Source organism: Acomys russatus, chromosome 7 (assembly GCF_903995435.1).
Source record: "Acomys russatus chromosome 7, mAcoRus1.1, whole genome shotgun sequence".
Lineage (NCBI taxonomy): Eukaryota > Metazoa > Chordata > Mammalia > Rodentia > Muridae > Acomys > Acomys russatus.
In genome coordinates, this window is record NC_067143.1 from 186,315 (window position 1) to 192,826 (window position 6,512).

Consider the following 6,512-nt stretch of genomic DNA (forward strand, 5'->3'; position numbering starts at 1 on the left):
AAATTTAAAAAAAAAAAAAGCTTAAATATAAAGTAGTCTACATCAGCACAACCAATGAAAGCCACTACTGCATTTGACAAAGGGGGCAAAGATGAAAATATAGATGTGGTAGCCCCTCTTTTGCAAGCATCTTCCTGTTGAGGTAGGCTCTGACAAACTCTTCCCTTCTGAGGCATTTCAGAAAACCTGAGGAGGAGTCTTGAACTCATTGGCACAGGAGACAACTTCCTGAACAGAACACCAACAGTTCAGGCTCTAGGATTATCAATTAGTAAATGGGACCTCATGAAACTGAAAAGCTTCTGAAGGCAAACGACACTGTCAACAAAACAGCAGCTTATAGACTGGGAAAATGCCAGGGGCCAAAGGTCTGTGGATAATTACCAGAACCCAGCTCTTGGCCTGCTACCTTGAGAAACATGATGTTGAGATAAATTCACCAGATGGGTTAGAGGAAATTACTTGGGACACCTGGTGCCTTGGGACAGCCTGCGGTTAAACTACCATGACAACCCACCCACACAGATCTCATTTCCTCATTGCTTATCTTTTATAAACTGTTATGTGAAAAATAAAGTTTGAGGGTTTGATCAGTACCCAGACTTGCTCTCCTTCTTCGTGTCTCCTGTCCCCCACTTGTCCGCCCCCTCCACAGGTACCTGTTGAAGACCCCGCGGGCCGGAGCAGGAAAGATCTTCACCAATCCTACATTTGACAAAGGGCTAATATCCAAATATATAAAAAACTCAAAAAACTAAACAGCATCAAACCAAATTATTCAATTAAAAATTGGGTACAGATCTAAAGAGAGAATTCTCAACAGAGGAGTACTGAATGGTCAATAAACACTTAACCAAATGTCAAAGTCCTTAATTGTCAGAGAAATGCAAATCAAAATGACTTTGATACTCCAACTTACACTTATCAGAATTGCTGAGATCAGAAACTCAAGTGACTGTACAAGTTTGTCCTCCCCTCTGTTCAGATATAGTCAATGGAAAGCTCATTCTCAGAAGTTGTGGGGATTGGGGGGAACTGGGACTGTCTCTGACATGAGCACTGTTGCCTGTGATATGATGACATCCCCTTGTTGGGGAAGCCCTTTGGGCACACAGAGGAAGGAAATGCAGGCTATACATGAGAAGATGAGCTTTGCTAGTTAGACTCTTCTCTAGTTAATCATGTCAAACACTAATAACATACACCGTGCTCACAAATAGCTGCTTGCCATGCTTGCCTAGACCCAAATTTTGTCACTGGTAAATTGAGAAATAGTAGTGAAAAATCACATGCAAACATGTACACGATTCACTCACCACAACGGTAAATATAATTATTATCTATAACCATATACTTTGTCATCTATCATCATATACCTGTCATCAATTTGTCATCTACTTACCTGTCTATCATCCATTTGTCACTTTTGTATTTATCTATCTATATATATATATATATATCAGCTATCATGAGCTATTATCGGTCTGTACTTAACTACCTTCTGTCTATTTCTCTATCATCTATATGTTATCTGACCCATTCCACAAGACAACATTGGGCGCCAACTGTCCTGGTCTGCGGAGTCTTCAATGGGTACCTGTGGAGGGGCAGACAAGTGGGAGGACAGGAGACACAAAGAAATGAGGGCAAGTCTGGATTCTGATCAAGCTCCGTTTATTGAAAAATTTGACAGAGTTTTTATAGGCACTCAGTCATGGGTATTTGCGTAAGTGAGGGTTGCTATGGACACCTAACTCTGGAATGCTCCAGCTGATATAATCACAGAAGATGGAGAAATTCCAGAGAGAAAGGGAAGTTGTAAAAGATCTGGTTAGTCAGGAAAAAGTTCCTGGAACTGCTGCTCACAGGCATCTGGCCTTTAATCTGATTTTTACCAGTAGTCTTACTGGAAAAGCTAGTTTATAGCCAAAAAGGAGTAGCTCTTACTATGAGCTCGGGGGTCTTAGAATGACTGTGCCCTACAATAAACCACAACAGGTGTCTAACTGCCGAACCACAACAGGGTCAACTCATTTCTGGTAAATGACAGACTGCTGGAGAAATAGGAGCCTAAAGGTGTAGGCTCTGACAAGATGGTTGAACACTGGCTATATAACCCATCCCCAACAGTTATCTATTTATCTCCATGTATGCATTTATGCATCATCTATTTATCTATCATATATATATCACTAGCCTATCTCTTTATCTCTCTCCATATATGTGCACACATGAGCATATGAGTCTATCTATCTATCTATCTATCTAAATTTATCAATCTACCTAATCTATGTATGTCTTTATCAACCTAACCATAAGAAGTATTCACATGTTTGTTAAGACCTGATACTTTTTCATATTTGACAAAGTCCTAAAAAGAGATGAAAGTAAAAACAAAACAAAACAAAACGCTTTTTAAAGGAAGAAAATGATGTGAAGACATCACGTCAACATGACTAGGATCAAAAGAAAAATATAAATCAACTAGGAAAGGAAAGTTAAGAAAATAAAACATACATTAAGAACATGTTCCATTTTCCTAAACAAAACTGTCTCCCTAAAGTAGATTTATTTAATAAGTTTATAATTGTAAGTGTGAATACCTATACACTTGGTCCGTGCTGGAGGAAGACAGATGGGACTTCTGGACCCCCTGGAATTGAAGTTGAGTTGGTTGTGTGCTGTCATCTAGGTGTTAGGAACAAACTCTGGGTTCTCTACAAGGGCATTAACTCTTAATCGCTGTGCCATCCCTCTAGCACCCAGGTGGGGGTTCTTGATCATGAAGATCAACCTGTACTGGTGACTAGGCTGTACCAGTTTCTGAGTGTCTGAGCTGTAGATTTGAATGTTTACATAGGACAGGTATTCTTTTTGTCAAGGTTCAAGAGTCCTTTATTTCTTGAAAGCTGCTGTGACTTTATAGATTAGATTGAATTAGAAATTTAAGGAGAACTGTCTTCACTTAGCCTAGAGGTCTCCCTACTTCCTCTTACACTGCCTGGTGATTTGAATGATAATGGACCCACAGGCTCATATATTTGCATGTATAGGCCCCAATGATGAGGTTTGGGAAGGTTAGGAGTTATGATCTTTTTAGAGTATATGGTTTCTATTGGAGGAGATATATCAATGAGAAGTGAGCTTTGAGGTTCCAGATTCCAATGCTCTATCTGCATGTACACCTGTGTGCCAGAAGAGGGCATCATATCCCAGTATAGATGGTAGTGAGACACTATGTGGATGCTTGGAATTGAACCCAGGACTTCTGGAAGAACAGACAATGTCTCTTAACTGCTGAGCCAGGGGCAAAACGCAGGGTGACCTATGGAAGAGTTGGTGGATAGAAGGAACCTGAAGAGGACAAGAAGTCCATAAGGAGAACAACGGAGCCAACAAATCTGGGCCCAGGGAGACCTACAGAGACTGATGCACCAACCAAGGACCATGCATGGAGAGGACTTAGATGCCCTGGTCAGATGTAGTTGACAGCACAGTCTCCATGTGAGCCCCATAATATGTGGTGTCAAGGGGCTATCTTTGACATGGACCCTGTTGCCCACTCATTGATCACTTCCCACTGGTAGGGTGGCCATGCCCACAGAGGAAGAGGAGGCAGGCAGTCCTGATGAGGCTCGATAGGCTGGGATCAGATGGTAGAGGAAGAGGGCTCCCCTTTGCTGAGGACTATGGGAAGGGGAGAAGAAGGAAAAAGAGAGTGAGGGTGGGGCCAGGAGGAGAGGAGTGAAGGGACTACAATCTGGATGTAAAATAAATAAATTAAAAACAAACAAACTTAATAAAAAATGCAGATGCCAGTGACCAGACAGACCAAGTCTCTGTTTCTGTCTCTGCCTGTAACTGTCTCTGTCTCACTGTCTCTGTCTGTTTCTGTGTCTCTCTATGCCTCTCTGTCTCTTTTTCCCTTTGTCCTTCTGTGTCTCTCTGTCTTTCTATCTGTATGTTTCTGTGTCTGTCTCTGCCTCCCTCTTCCTCTCCCCCTCCCTTCTCTGTCCATCTCTCTCCCTGACCCAGCCTGCCGGGGTTCGACTAACACTCGGGAGGAGAATTCTCCTGGATAGGGACAGAACACAAGACAGGAAGAAGAAGAGCAAGTCTTTGATCAAGCTCTCAAAACTTTATTGTTCAGGTAGAAGGTTTATAAGGCAGGGAAGCATATTGCTATGGCAACCCAGCTGCAATCTATCTCAAGACTTGAGGAATTCCAAGCAGGTCACAACGTTCTGCCACACCAAATATTTTGGTATCTTTATCTAATGTAACTGCTAAACTACAACAGGGTGGCTCCATTTAAATCTTATCTTTAGTCTAACTGCTGAATTACAACAGGGTCAGCTGGTTCTTGGTAAATGTCAGACTGCTGGAGAAATAGGAACCTAGGCTCTGACAAGATGGCTGAACATTGGCCATATGGCCTGTCCCCAACATCTCCCCCCCTCTCTCCCCCCCTCCCTTCCCCCCTTACTTCCACAATGATCCATGTGGAAAGAGAAACCCAACAATAGTAATGAATATGAAGGAGGAAAAAGCAAAAGATTAGGCCTGATTAGATCAAGCAGTATGAGAAACAGGGGGAAAATGTTAAAACCTGGGACCTTTAGTCCATGTGAGACAACATCCAGGGTACAAATACTTATTAGAAAAGAAAGCAGGATGGTTCATTGTTTTCCCAACATTAGCTCTGCTGATGAATTCAGAATAACATGACTTGGGAATGAAAAGAGACTATCTTCAACCTCCGGAATTTGAGATTAGTTCTTGAGGGGTTTTCACAGAAAATCTCAAGTGATATCACCATATCTTTTATAAGCAGGTGGTATTAATTAGAATGTGCATATTAAAGAAGGGCTTTTATAGCAATCAATTAAGTCACTCTGTAGCTAGCCATAGAGCATTTTGCTCTTGTACCTGAATCTCATGTACTCACTGTTTGTATTTGGGGCTACAAACACCAGTGCAATGGAATTTAGCAATATCCTCTGGTACCCAAAATGTGTGTGTGGGGGGGTCTATGGTTGAAAAGAATGCTCTCATGGCAGATGGGTATGAGAAGACAATAAGAAGCCAAGATTTCCATGTGAGCACAGCCAGCCATGCCTGATCCACCAAGGAAGGCAGGCCCAAGGAGCTTCAACAACTGGTCCCTACCATGAATCCCAAATCATTCCAGGTAAGCACTCATACATGCTCTAGGGGGAGGAAGAGCTAACAAACTACTTTGTCTGCCTAACACATAGAGGTCAAAATAAGCTGTGTTTCTTTCCATTACTTTTTAGCTTGTCCTTCACAGAGAATAAGACTCCTTTTTTTATCTATGCTTACTTATACCTGATGTATAAAGAGGAACCATTTCAGGTTTTGTTTTTCAGCTTCTCATCCACCTCTCCTTCCCTCCTGCCAACAGCAGACTGCTTCCTTTTTCACCAAGATTTCTCAGGACTTCTTTAAACATCAGTTGGACAATCTCTCTGCGTCTTCAGCTGTCTACTTCACTCCTGCCTCTGAGACCCATGTGATTTCTCCCTATGTGAAGAGAAGCCTGTAGCTCTATTTTAGTTTTCTCATGGCTACATTGTTACTTTGTTTATGGGTTCTACTTCTGTTTCTTAACAATATCTTCTCTGGCTTGGCTCAGCTCAGTTTCTCCTGGTTCATGGTACCAACTGTCTTCTCTTCTCACTCTACTAGCTCAACTCACTTTCAGTTGTCTCTTACATTCCCAGTGCACAATCTCTTTTCTTCTTCTCTCTAGCCCTACTCAATATTCTTTCTTCTTTCATCAACTGTCTTCTCTGACACTCTTCTTCTGTCTATTGGAACCTGTGTATTTCCCAATCCTAGATGTCTCTTCTCCTCCAACTTTATCTCCTACTGCATTCTCCCTGACAAGAGAGGGAGGAGAGGAGCTCACTATTGGGAGGTCAGTGCTTACCTGAATCCACCCTAAGGTGATAAGCCCCCAGTTCTTCTTGTATAAAAAAAAAGTGTTCTTCCTTTAGAGCATTACAAAATCAAGGCCTCCCTTCTGAAGATGAATGAAATGTGGGAATGTGATACTGCTCTCTGACCTTCCAAGAGAAAACAACTTGTCACATTTCCCTGCAAGTTTCAATCTGATTCTTCAATACTACAAGTAAATGAAGTCCTCATCTTACCCCAGTGAACAACTCTCCTCTTTCTCTTACTCCTCAGCATTTCAGAACTTTGGATGCTGTTGTGCTTCACTGGGGTAGTGTATAAAGAATGGATAGTGAGGTGAAGCTGAGATATACCTTTGGCACATCCTAGGCCTATGTTCTGGCTTGCAGCAGGTAGCAGTTCTGCTCAAGAGTCTTGGGGTGTTTAGGTAATTTGTATTCCAAAGGCTTTTGAGAGTAGGTGCTCAGACAAGGACCCAAATGGAATTGATTCCTCCTTTTGCTATTAGAATTACTCAGCATGCCTGTCTCCATGCCTCATTCCTGCCTATCTGCCTGTGTGCCTGCTGGCTT